We start from the raw sequence: 14,719 nt of genomic DNA on the forward strand, positions 1-14,719 counted from the left end.
GCAAACCATGAGAGACTCTTGAATGCTGACAAAAACTGAGGACTGATGGATGTGGGGGGAGGGGGGATGGGCATGGGGGAGGGCACTTGTGGGGATGAGCACTGAGTGTTATGTGGAAACTAATCTGACAAAACACTATTTGTAAAAAAAATAAAATAAAAAGAAATAAAATAAGAGACAGCTGAAAAAATAAATAAATAAAAGTAAGGCGATGGAGAAATATATATCATGCTATGGGAAGTCAAAAGAAAGCTGGAGTAGCTATACTTATATCAGACAAACTGGACTTTAAAGACAATAACAAGGGATGAAGAAGGGCATTATATAATAATTAAAGGGTCTATCCATCAGGAAGAACTAACAATTATAAATGTCAACGCACCGAATAGGAGAGCACCTAAATATTTAAAATAATTAATCACAAACGGAAACAATCTTATAGATAAGAATGTGCTAATAGTAGGGGACTTTAATACTCCACTTAAGCAATGAATAAATCAACCAGACAGAAAATCACTAAAAAACAATAGACTTGACTGACACATTGGCCCAGATGGATCTGACAGATATATTCAGAACTCCACATCCTGAGGCCAGGGAATTCACTTTCTTCTCAAGTGTGCATGGCACATATCTATTCTCCAAGATAGATCACATACTGGGACATAAAGCAGCCCTCAATAAATATAAAAGAATAGAGATCATACCATGGAAACTTTCAGATCATAATGCTTTGAAACTTGAAATCAATCACAGGAAGAAGTATGAAAAACCTCCAAAAACATGGGGTTAAAGAAGACCCTAATAAAGAATGAATGGGTCAATCAGGCAATTAGAGAAGAAATTTAAAAATGTATGGTACAAATGAAAATGAAAGTACAACAATCCAAACTCTATGGGATGCGGCAAAGGCAGTCCTAAGAGGAAAGTACATTGCACTCCAGGCCTATTTCATGAAATTAGAAAAAGCACAAGTGCAAAATCTAACAGCTCGCCTAAAGGAACTAGAGGCAGAGCAACAAGAGCACCCCAAACACCAGGTAAAAGAAGAGAAATAGTAAAAATCAGAGCAGAAGCCCGGACCTGATGGCTTCCCTGGGGAATTCTACCAGACATTTAAAACAAAATTAATACCCATTCTTCTCAAGCTATTCCAAAAAATAGAAATCGAAGGAAAACTTCCAGACTCATTTTATGAAGCCAGCATCACCTAATTCCCAAGCCAGACAAGACCCAGCAAAAAAAGAGAACTACAGGTCAATATCCTTGATGAATACGGACGCAAATATCCTCAACAAGATACCTGCAGATCGAATCCAACAGCACATAAAAAGAATTATCTACCCAGATCAAGTGGGATTCATTCCTGGTTTACAGGGCTGGTTCAATATTCACAAATCAACCAATATGATGATACATCACATCAACAAAAGATAAAAACCATATGATCCTGTCGATAGATGCAGAAAAATCATTTGACAAAATACAGCATCCCTTCTTAATAAAGACTCTAGAGAAAGTCGAGATAGAAGGAACTTACTTAAACATCATAAAAGCCATCTATGAGAAGCCTTCAGCTAACATCATCCTCAACGGGGAAAAACTGAGAGCCATCCCCCTGAGATCAGGAACACGACAGGGANCCAAATCATGGAAAGAGCCTAAGTGCCCATCAACAGATGAATGGATCAAGAAGATGTGGTTTATCTATACCATGGAATACTCCATGGCAATGAAAAACAATGAAATCTGGCCATGTGTAGCAACATGGATGGACCTTGAGGGTGTTATGCTGAGTGAAATAAGTCAGGCAGAGAAGGACAAATATCATATGTTTGCACGTTTAGGAGGATTACGAGAAACTTAACGGAGGACCATGGGGGAGAAGAAGGGGGAAATAGTGGGGGAGAGGGAGAGAGGCAAACCATGAGAGACTCTTGAATGCTGAGATCAAACTGAGGACTGATGGATGTGCACGGGGGTGGGGGAAGATTGGCATGGAGGAGGGCATTTGTGGGGATGAGCACTGGGTGTTACATGGAAACCAACTTGTCAATTAATTATTTGTAAAAAAAATTATAAGTTAAAGTTAATTTTATAATCTTTTATTAGATCCTGTACTGTGACAGAACTGCCCCTAAATTATATGCTCTTCAAATGGTCTCTCACAATGGCTTGCAATTTTGAGTTTGATAGGATGTCTTATCATGCAAAGTCTGGGTTTGTGAACACTCTGGTTAAAAAAGATTCCAAAATTTCAAAGAATGTACTAGAATATACCAGAATGTGTTTCCAAAAGCATATTTTTATACAGATTTATGATTAAAAGCCCCAAACTTTGAGTATACTCATGGAACACTAGTCCAAATAAAACAACACTTTCTGATAAAAAAAAAAAAGATGAGTCTTACTATTTCTTTATTTATACCATCTCATTAGTAAACATGATGTACCCTCTCCCACAGAACATACATACATGTTTATCTCAGGCAGTCCTTTTAGGGAACTTTTAAAAAAATAAGACAAGCCATTTTATTTTTAGTGACAACAGAAATTCTAAATCATATTCTTAATTGATCCATATGACTCTACCATCCATTAATGTACCTAATTCCATTTTCCAAAAATACAATTTTATTAGAAAAAAATAAAATACAGTTATACAGAATAAGTGGATGTCTCACTCCCTTGAACATATTGATACTTTGGTTCTTTTTCTAAGTTGCTTATATTAACTACCTGACCTATCTCATCATATAATGTTATAGACAGAATAATGACTTCCCAAAGATGTCCGCATCCTAACTTCTGGAACCTGAGGAGTATAAAAGAACTCTGCAGATATAATGAAGGATCTTGAGGTGAGAATATTATCCTCAACTATCCAATATAATCCCATGGATCCTTATAAGAATGAGATGGGGGGGGTGGGGAAGTGGGTAAAGAGTTGTTATTCAATGGGTATAGTTTCAGTGTTCCAAGATGAAAATGTTCTAGAGTTCTGATGCAAAGCAAATGTGCATACAGTTAACACTCCTGTACAATATTAAAATGGGTAAGATGGTAAATTTTCTGTTGTGTGTTTTTTACAACAAAAATGGATGAGGAGGAGGCAAGAAAATTGACGTCAGAGAAGGCAAGGTGACAACAGCTGAGGTTGGAGTGATGCAGGGCTACAAGCCAAGGAATATGGGCAGCCACTCTAAACTTGGAAAAGGCAAGAAACAGATTCTTACCTAGAGCCTCCAAAAAGAACATAACCCTATTTACACCTTAATTTTAGCCCCACAAGATTCATTTTGGGCTTCTGCCCTCCAGAATGTAAGATAATAAATTTGTATTAAGCTAAAGTAGTAATTTGTTACAGCAGCCATATGAAATTAATGCAGATTATAATAATTCCTAACATTTGCCCATTATTTGACACCACTTTTATACATTATATACCTGTGTTCTTGTAGCCTTCCTCTGAGTTCAGCAAAATTTGTATGATATCCTTTTCTCAGATAAGAAAATCTAGCTTTAGAGAGTTGAACAGATGTGTCCATGAACAGACAATACGTTAGGGCTGTACAGCAAATCTGAGTCTTGTCCAGTCACCTCTTTACTATAGCACACTGTCTGTGATAATAGGTCCCATGTTCACCAATTCTTAAATCAAGACTTCCTTTTATTGCCTAATTACTCTTTCAAGTTATAGAATGTTAAAAACAGACATCCTGGTCCTACTATTCTGGAAGTTCCCCTTTGTATACCTGTCATGACTTATAGGCTTTAAGGATATGCTCTCATAACCCTTGGTATGGACTGAAGGTTTACGCCTCAAAATTCATAGCCTGAAGCCCCAACTCCCAATATGATGGTATTAGGAGATGGAGCCTTTGTGAAGTAATTAGATTTAGATGAGGGCATGAGGGTGGAGGCCTCATGATGGGTTTAGTGTCCTTAAAAGAAGAGAAAGTGACACCGGAGCTCACCTTTCTTTGGTTGGAGACAACCTCCCAGGGGGATGGAAGTGTTCTTCACTGCATCACTTTCTCCTAAGTGTAGGAAGGCCAATTGATTGATCACCACACAACTAACTCTGGGGCAACACTTTAAATGATGTTTTCTAGATAGAAATAACAGGAGACTGGGTGTTTTATATACTTCATTTCATTTACTCTTCACAATCATCTGGTGATGTACACGCTCCAGGAATGCTGAAATGATTGCTCAAGCAATCAAATGATTGACTTTACTATTTTCTTTTTTTTTTAATTTTTTAATGTTTTATTTATTTCTAGGAGAGAGAGAGAGAGAGAGAGAGAGACAGCGTGAGCAGGGGAGGGCCAGAGAGAGAGGGAGACACAGACTGAAACAGGCTCCAGGCTCTGAGCTGGCAGTCAGCACAGAGCCCGACGCGGGGCTCGAACCCACGAACCGCGAGATCATGACCCAAGCGAAAGTCGGACGCTTAACCGACTAAGCCACCCAGGCGCCCCTGACTTTACTATTTTCACTACTTAAGACAAACTACCTTTTTGAAGACATCAAAATCTTGGCTGCCTTTGTATATCCATGGCTTACCCATCAGTATTAGCCACTTTGTACATTTTAAATCTTACCTGCTTCCGCCTTTACAGTTAAGAGTTGCAGGAATGGCAGGGATGCCTTGCAATTAGATTTTTACATCAGAATGGATTTGAATTTTGACATCAATGAACAAACCCATTTGTCTATCCCTGCATTTCAGTACTAGAAATCCATCATAGTTATCTGCCAGCTGTTGGTTCACCCTGCTTATGGCTTCTTACTGAAAAATGCTTTCTAACCTCCAGCAAAGGCCTCACTACATTTGTAGTTTGCAGGTATCTAAAGAGCTTGCATTTTTAATGAATTCCTAATGTACTCACTCAAGCAAACAAGAAAATTATAACCATGGAACATTACATTTCAAACATTAATCATAATTACTTAATAATACCAAACAAGGAGATTTTATTACAAAATGAGACTTCTTATTTAACTTCAGAATCAGAATAATTGTCACATTTGCACATATTCTAAATGATACCACATATTTCCAAATGCCTACATTAAACAGTTTAGTCATGAAGAAATATTTTGTCAGTTAATTTAATTTAATTGCATGGCATAATCATTTCACCTATTTCTCTAAAAACAGATATTTTAATAGGAGAATTGCAAGGAGGTTATAAAAATCTCACTTTCTCAATTGCCAGGAAAGGTCTCTGCTGAAAGCTACCAGACAATTACAGATTCAGGGGGGTTCTATAGTTCTTCAATGTATTTGTTATATACCATTAGTCACCAGGTGAAGCCCTTCACTAATAGCAATACCCTTCAACAATAGCCCCAGAGAATTTAACACTGATTGATGGCAGGTCACCTGGAATTGGTTGGCAGAATTTCCAATTTTCTGTTGGGAAATTGCTTATTTCTCCAAGTCTATTCCCATTTTTACAAGTGGACAGAAGCTGAGATTATACATTATTATGTGTCTAAATATAAAATTGTGATGGATGGTGTCACACATTTAAAGAGAGTTAAGCATTTAATTTAAGATTTTAAAAGTTTAAAGAAGTTTAAAATGTATTTTTAATCTTTCTTGGGAATTCATGGGCTGATCCATATTGGGGGAAATATTGAGAGATTGCCTGAGGATTGCCACTTATATGGAGAATTATTTTCATGAAATTATCCTTTTAGATTCTCAAAGCTATAGCACCATAACTTTCTTTGTAAATATATCTGAGAATCCCAGGCTTATCAAAGGACTAAAGGGATAAACAGAGTCTTTTCATGAGAGCACTACACTAAATGTGGCAGAGAAGAGAGAAAAGTAAACAAAACTCAAAAGCCACATTAAAATCAAAAGACAACATATGCTATTTACATTAAATTGTTGTTTCAAAACATATATTGTCAGTCTTATTTTTATTTTTATTTTTATTTTTTAAGTAAACACTACTTTAAAAATAGAGTAGAGTGTGGAGTAGAACTCCACACTCACCCAATATGGAGTTGAAACTCACAACTCAGATATCAGGGTCCCAGGCTCCACCAACTGAGCCAGCTAGGCATCCCCTAGATGCCAGTTTTAAAAGTGTACATTTAGAATGCTATAATATTATATACTACAGTAGTATTACTCTGCAAGTATTTTTGCACACAGAAACTCTAACAAATTCTTGAAGTAAATAAGTGGCTAGCTATATAAAGATATTAGAAGTAGCAGGTAACAATCCAATGACCAATTTGAAATTTAGTCAATATGAGTTACTCTGCAGAAACAAAATCCTTAATGCTTAACATGATTGCTTAACCTGAGGACTAAAAATGCCTTTATAACTTAGGATTTTTTACACACAAAAAAACCACTTATAAAAAATAGAGAGAGGCACAAAGAATATAAAATATTACCAAAAATTCAAAGAACAAATTAAACTCAACGATCTCCACTCAGAGATAATTACCATTAACAATTTTGTTCCTTTTTCATACACACAAACACACAAATATGTATGTATACAGAGAGAGCGAGAAAGAAAGAGAATTATATTGAATAGTGAAAAGGCTTCTTTCCAAACTATACCTTTTTTTATTATCTATTATGAACAACCTATCACATTAAAAAAAGAAAACCATATATAACATTTTAAAGGCTGCATAGAATTTCATTATATGGTTATCTAATGCATTTGGTCAATGACCTACTGATGAACATTTTCCTTGTTTTGCTTTTGTTATTCATTCATTCAATAAAGATTTATGGAATATGTGTTCATTGCTCAATAGTTACTTCGTCCCAGACTGGGAATCCAAGGCCTTTGTTCTCATAGAGTTTACATTTTGGGAACTTAAAGATAAAGACAAACAAGAAAAACAATGCACACAAATAAATATGGCAGTTATTATTTGTCATGCAATAAAACTATAATAATCATAATAAAGCAAGAGAAGAAGACAGAGAGTGGCAAGAAGTAGTGGATGATCTTTAGAAGATGACCTACAAACAAGGATCTGAATGGGGGTATATGGTGCTAGCCATGTGGAAATGTGAGTGACAAGCCTTCCAAATTCAGTTTATAAAAGACAAAAGAGGAAGTATGTTTGGCTTGTTAGTATAATAAAAATTATTTAAAAAATTAAAAATAAACCTTTGCATCTGGATTTTTACACATACAGTTATACCTCTGGAAGACATTCCTGGGAGCATATTTGTGAGGTCAAAGTTATGCTCATTTTTTTAAAAATCAGAATTCTCTCAATATTTTGTGAAAAGAATTCTTTATGGAAATAGATTGAAAAACAGAAACCCTCAATGTTATACCTCATTACTTATTGAGAATCTCTGCAAATTAGTGCACTCTCAAGAATCTGCTATGTATATTTCTGTCATTTACATGTACAACCAGCCCTATCATTTGACATTATTCAACAGTTGTTGGTGATAAATGTCAGCATGCTGTGATTTGCATGACAGTTATTTTGCACATGTTTCCTACCAGACTATGAGCTCTGAAAGGATAAGACCCTGACTGCACCACTATACATGACAGCACTGAACATTCTAGAGATTCTACAACTGTGTGACTAATGTTGTATTACCTTTTTTATATTAAATTTACTCCTGAAGCAGTAAGAATGGTGACCATATAGTCTTTGTCTCCTCAGGATCCAGCATAAATGACTACCATGCAATAGATGCTCTACGTGTACTTTGGATGAATGGATAAATACATCTTCACCAGGGGTGTCTGGGTGGCTCAATCGGTTAAGCATCGGACACTTGATTTTGGAGCAAGTCATGATCTCATGGTCATGAAATTGAGCTCCATATTAGGCTCCAAGCTGGGTGTGGAGCCTGCTTGAGATTCTTTCCCTCTTCCTCTGCTCTTCGTCCCCAAATTAAAACAAAAATTATCTTCACCAATTTTATAACTGAGATAAGGACTAGCTAATAGCCAGAGTAATAATTATTTTTAAATGTTCAATAAGTCACCAAAAATGTACCAACAATCTTTAGCCCCAGGAGTCTCTATGATTTCTACTTGTTCAGTGGTCAAAGAATGGATATTGTCTTAAAGGTCTCTCATCTTAAAAAAATCAGTTTAATCCTATGTACTAATACCACTGTTCCAAGAATGCTTTATAAAAAAGGAAATATAAAATACTTTCCAGCAATTACAAATCATGTATATATGTACTGAATGCCTTGTATAGGCCAGGCATTGAATTAGGAGCTAGAGATAGTGTGCTGACATGGTTTGTATGCATGAGTGGAGACATATGATCACATAGTTCCAAGGATGTGATACTTCCTATTCTAGTTTTAGAAAGACACAGTCTTCCCAAAGAATAAAAAAATACTAATTCAAAGGTATACATGCACCCCAATGTTTAAAGCAGCACTATCAACAATAGCCAAATTATGGAAACAGCACAAATGCCCATCAACTGATGAATGGATAAAGAAGATGTGGAATATTACTCCATAAAAAAAGAATTAAATGTAACCATTTGCAACAACATGGATGGAGCTAGAGAGTATTACAGCAAGCAAAATAAGTCAGAGAAAGACCAATACCTCATGATTTCACTCATATGTGGAATTTAAGAATTGAAACAATCACAGGGGAAGAAAAGAGAAAGGTAAACCAAGAAACAGACTCTTAACTATAGAGAACTAATGGTTACCAAACGGAAAGTGGGTGGGTATATGGATGAGGTAGGTGATGAGGAGTAAGTGGTGCCCTTGTAATGAGCACCAGGTGTTGTAAGTGTTGAATTACTATATTGTACACCTGAAACTAGTATTACACTATGTTTACTAACTGGAATTTAAATAAAAACTTAAAAAAAAAGAAAGACACAGTCTTGTTGTGGTTTGTTTTGCATTAACGAAGGGGATAAAAGAGGAAAATTAAATTTACTGTCTCACATAAACATCAAAGTGGCCAAAGGAGCACAAGTGGAGCCTCAAAGGCCCTGCCTGGTCTACCTCCTGCCTATCTTTTCCATTTCTTCTGACACTCCTCACCTTTACTCATGATTAAAACTAAGGATGTTGTATGTAAGCAATGAATCATGGGAATCTACTCCTGAAGCCAAGGAGTTAGAGGTTAGCTAACTTGACAAAAACAAAAACAAAACAAAACAAACAACTAAGATAAACCAAGCCCTTTCCAGACTTAGACCTTGGTATTACCTATCTTCAATGTTCATACTCTTAACAATCTGCTCCTCACTTTTCTATTTTTAAATTTTTTTAATGTTTTATTTATTTCTGAGAGAGAGAGAGAGAGAGAGAAATAGAGACAGACAGACAAACAGACAGCATGAGCAGGGGAGGGTCAGAGAGAGAAGGAGATACAAAATCCAAAACAGGCTCCAGGCTCTGAGCTAGCTGTCAGCACAGAGTGGGGCTCAAACCCACGAACCAAGAGATCATGACCTGAGCTTAAGCTGAACGCTTAACCAACTGAGCCACCCAGGCGCCCCTGCTCCTCAATTTTCAACATGATGGATCTCTGGTCTTTAAGGCCCTACCATCAAAGTCCCCTTACCAGAGATGTATTCCCTGACCACCCCCTGTTGTGTCACCTTTCCCCCATATAGGCTTATTTCTCCTTCATAGCACCCATTTCATTTCCATCATAATTCTCTTAACTAGCTGTGGTTCCTTTGTTCATTACTTTCTTGTTTCTTTGTTGGCTCCTCCCATCCCGGAAACATGAGCTCCAGTTATCAGGCTTCTTTCTATTGCTCACTTCAGTTCCCAGTGCAGTACCTTCTGTATAAGGACACTAATCAAATATGAGGATAAAAACACTCCTAAAGGAATCCAAGAACACAGGAAGGAGACTTTGATTACAGGCATCCCACAACAAACTCGTTTCCAAACACAACCTACAGCATGTAACTTGAACAACATTCCACAGAAAGGAGCATGTCCTAAAGAACTTTCAATCTTTATGCAAAGCATAATATAGGAAAATATAAGAAACCATTTTTTCCTTGCAAAACATCACAATTCACCATTCTAGTCAGGAGAACTAAGCACCAAGCCCTGCTGGCAACATGTTTACAACTTCTTTATCTACCTCTCTTTTAGTGTGCTGCCATCCATTTGCTAACTACACAGTCTTCAATATCACATCAATTCCAGGAATCTGACTCTGGTAAGACATGAAGGTGCCCTTTTTCTTTACAATTATGTCCAAGAACTACTCATACTATAACTAGTCACAATGGTAATTCTATTTCATTCAATGTATTGTCATTTGAAATTATATTTTTATTTGTCTCTCTTTCCAATCACATGGCAGATCCATGAAAGCAGAAATCTTGTCATAATTGTTCACCTTATATCCCATATATCCCCTCCTTATATGCCCTACTTATATCTCCTCACCCTACCCCATCCCCAGTGCAAACCATATTGGACTCAAATCTGGCACTTGATAAATTTCTGAATGAAAGAAGAAATGATTGAATGAGTGAATGAACAAATGAACTGTGTCTCTGTGTTGCCTATGGATTCCATGTGTAAGATGTCTTTTTCTTTCTGTCTGTTTCACTTTTGCTGTTCTAGGGTTACTCATTGTAAACCGGCAAAATGTAGAATCCTAGCTTAACAGTCTATATAGTTCTAGAATAAATCCAAATTGCATGATGTTAAAATTGTGTACCATGTTCCTCATATGCAAACTAAGTGTGGCAGATGCTGCCATGGCTCTAAGACCATCTGCAGCTCCTTACAGACCAAGGAATGCTTCTTGTGTCAGTTTTTAGAATATGATAATATAACAGTGAGGAGGAATTAATGCCCCAGAAGCATCTCAATCAATGAGGGGTAAACATTGGTGGATAAAATCCACAGCTTCCCTAACTTTCAGTGGAACAATTCTGAGCATGTTCTATAGAGGATCTCCAGTGATAGTTGAGCCCTGGTTGCCCACAGCAGACACCACTAATCAACAGAATTTCATTTGGTTTTCTTCCCTTCCTGTCTCCCTTCCCCATTCCCTAAAGAAAATAGAAAACCTGGGATCATTTCCCTAGGATTGAACCCAAATCCCTGTCTTTGGGTTTCCTCTTAGGACATTACAAAGTTAGACGTTGGAAAATAATGTAAGTACCTATCACATAAGGCTGTTGAAAAGATTCATTGAGTTAATACAAGTAAAGAATGCCTGGGGCTCCTGGGTGGCTCAGTCGGTTGAGCGTCCGACTTGGGCTCAGGTCATGATCTCATGGTCCATGGGTTTGAGCCCCGTGTCAGGCTCTGTGCTGACTACCAGCTCAGAGCCTGGAGCCTGTTTCAAATTCTGTGTCTCCCTCTCTCTGACCCTCCCCTGCTCACCTCTCTCTCTCTCTTTCTCAGACATAAATTTTTTAAAAAACATTAAAAAAAAGAATGCCTGGGATGTAGTCTGTGGTCCATAAGTGTTATCTACTAGTTATTTCTAGTATTACTTATCTCCTCTAACCCCTATAATTCTTCTTAATTTTGTCAAACTTTGTTCTCTATTTAAGTCCACACCTTTCTTCTTGTTAGTTGTCTCAATCCCTAATTAATCTCTGACATTTCTAGATTAAGTGGAACTCCTTTTGAACTGTTGCCTTTCCACTTATCCTTCTTGGGAATGAACCAAGGACCATCTCCAACAGCTTCAGGGATAGGAAAGCAAAACTGTACAGATATAATTAAAAAGACTGACATTACAGCTAAAAAAAAAAAAATAGGTGAAAAGACTCAGACTTTCCAGTTTGGCCTTTTTTCCTCTGGAAAAATAAACTTCTAAAACAATTCCTAGGCGGGCATTTAAGGACCATTATAGTAGATCCAAGTGACCAAGTATATATATTGCTGGGAAACTCATTCTCCTTTTTTACTGGTATCAGAATCTAAATTTCATGGATCAATTTTCAGCTAGGATTTGTTCTAGAACAATTACAGAATATCTGACTTCACAAAGCAGCTGTGTCAATTCCCTCAAGGTATTATGAGCAATGATTTCACCATATAAAAATCCTCAAAACGTAGGCAGGTAGAGTCAGCTTCTTGCTATTCATCTTTATCCTCCTCTCAACCATCAAAGGATATGAAACATTATGAGTATACTATAAATACATCTTGATGGGTTGGTATTAAAATTATAAAACAGGGAGGGGGCAAGATGGCGGAGAAGTAAAGAGCTCCGTACTTGCACTCGCGCCCATACAACACACAGAAAAGATCTGAAGCCATTGGAAACCTTACAAAACCTGAGAGATTGGGAGACAAAGGACGCAGAATCCACTGAGAGAGCCTTCTAACGTGAGTGCGAACCGGGGAAGATAAAATCGGGCCGGGATCGGAGACTCCAGGGTGGGAGACGATCCCCCTCTACCCTCTACGGGGAGTGAGAGGGGAAAAGGAGAGAGTCCGAAACAGAAAAACCTCCGCTCGGGGGAGAAAAACCTCCCCTCGGTGCATAGAAAGACCGTACTTGCCAAATACCTGCACACCAGGTCCCCTCACGCCAACTGGTCCTGGGGGGAGCTGAGCACACAAACTGCTTCTTTGTGCTGGTTCCTTGAGGCTACACTTCAGAGCGGTGGCGCGCCTGCCGCCATTGTAGCTCCCGGGCGGCTGGGGACCCTGAAAGAGCCGCGCAGACACCGGGCGTCCGCGCTCCTGGCTGGCTGGAACTCCAGAGGGAAGGCAGAGAACTAAAAACTGGATTATTAGCCTGTGAGTTCGTGTTTCGGGTGACGAGCCATAGAGGGACCCGGTTTTCCTCACTCCAGCGGAATCGGGCTCAGCGCACCCGGCAGGCAAGCCCCCGCCCATGCGCGCCAGCCTGACCCAGAGAAGGAAGCAGCGATTCTGACTCCGCCCCCAGAGCTCGGCAGGGAGCCTGGAATCGCCCGAGGGGGTTGCCTGGGAAGCTGTGTCTAAGGCAACTTCAGCGGGGCGCGCGGACTGGGATTTGGAGATTGGAACTGGCCTGGGTTGAAGAGTGCAACCAACTTCGGCTGCGCCCCCGGTACGGGGAGTTTACACGCCCAAAAAAGCGAGGTGCAGCGCTTGGTTCAAGAAGGGACTGGAGCACCGTCACTCTCCTCCCCACAACCGCCAAGGCAGAGCTCCCGCCTGAGGCATTGGATCACGCCACGCCCATCCCTGCCTGAGAGCTGCCCTCCTCCCTTTTTTTTTTCCTTTTTTTTCCTTTTCTTTTCTTTCTTTTTTTCTTCTTTCTCTTTTCTCTCTTTTTTCCCCAGAAGACTGACCTGATTAACTCTAGTCACCAGCTTGCTTAAACAATCACAACAAATCCATCCTGTAAATGTAAATTCTACACCTACCGACCTTTTCATCTCTTTCTCTCAGGAGTGATTAGACTATATAGTTTCTCTGGATAATTCCAGCGTCCTTCTCTCACCTATNTGGAAATTTCTCTAAGATCAAAAAATAAATAAATAAATAAAATTATAAAACAGGAAATTCTATTTTGCATATGGTTATCTGTGAAACAACCAGATGATCTTTATGTAGACTAGCTATCCCCAAATATAGATATTAAAATACCTTTATGATGGATTAGTTTGACATAACTGTGATGTGCAAAATGAGGATGACTTCATTTTTTTCAATTATTTTAAGTTGTGGCAAGATATACATAACACAAAATTTACCATCTTAACTATTTTTAAGTATATACTTCAACAGTGTTAAGCGCGTTCTCACTGTTATACAACCAATATACAAAATTCTTTTCATCTTACAAAACTAAAACACTATACCATATTACAGAAGTCATTTCCCCTCCCCAAGACCCTGGAAACCAGCCTTCTGTTTCTATCTCTATGACTTTGACTATTCCAGGCATCTCCTATCAGTGGAAGTCATGTAACATTTGTCTTTTTGTGTCTTAACATAATGTCCTTGAGGTTCATCCATGTTGTAGCATGCATCAGATTTTCCTTCCTTTTTAAGGCTGAATAACGTTCCATTATATGTATATACCATGTTTTGTTTACCCAGTCATCTGTCAATCAACACGTAAGTTGTTCCCAACTTTTGGTGATTATGAATATTGTTGTTGTGAACATCATTGTGCAAATACCTCTTCAAGACCCTGCTTTCAATTGTTAGGTATATACCCACAAGTGGAATTGCTGAATCATAGAGTAATTATGTTTTTAATTTTTTGAGGAACTGCTATGCTGTTTTCCAGAGCATCTGTGCCATTTTATACTTTTACCAACAGCACACAAGGGTTCCAAATTCTCTACAAAGTGACTCCATTTTTTAAAGTATCTCTGAATGTTACCATATCTTGGACTCCATTTTCTTTCAAGCTTCCTTATTAGCTGTAAGGATCCTATTTACATACTCTTATTTACCTCAGAGCAATTTTTGAAAACTAATTTCCACTGAGTACTTACTTTTAATCATGGGGATTTTTTTTAATGTGTAAAGTACTTGGCCTCTATCCTCTAGAATCTCTCTGACAAGTATGAGAAATGAAAAGATACTTGAAAATTACAATGTGATATGCAATTGTTATCATATACATATGTAAAAAATACTATAAGAGCTTGTACAGAATGATTATCTTTGTTAGAAGAATGTCAGTTGAAGTTTCAAAGAGAAAATAGCATTGTGGTTGAATCTAGACAAATTTCAAGTTGAAAAAAATAGTAGAAGGGGAAAGTGCATTAC

The sequence above is a fragment of the Crocuta crocuta genome, unplaced genomic scaffold, assembly GCF_008692635.1.
Source record: "Crocuta crocuta isolate KB4526 unplaced genomic scaffold, BGI_CrCroc_1.0 scaffold124, whole genome shotgun sequence".
In the NCBI taxonomy this organism is placed as follows: Eukaryota; Metazoa; Chordata; class Mammalia; order Carnivora; family Hyaenidae; genus Crocuta; species Crocuta crocuta.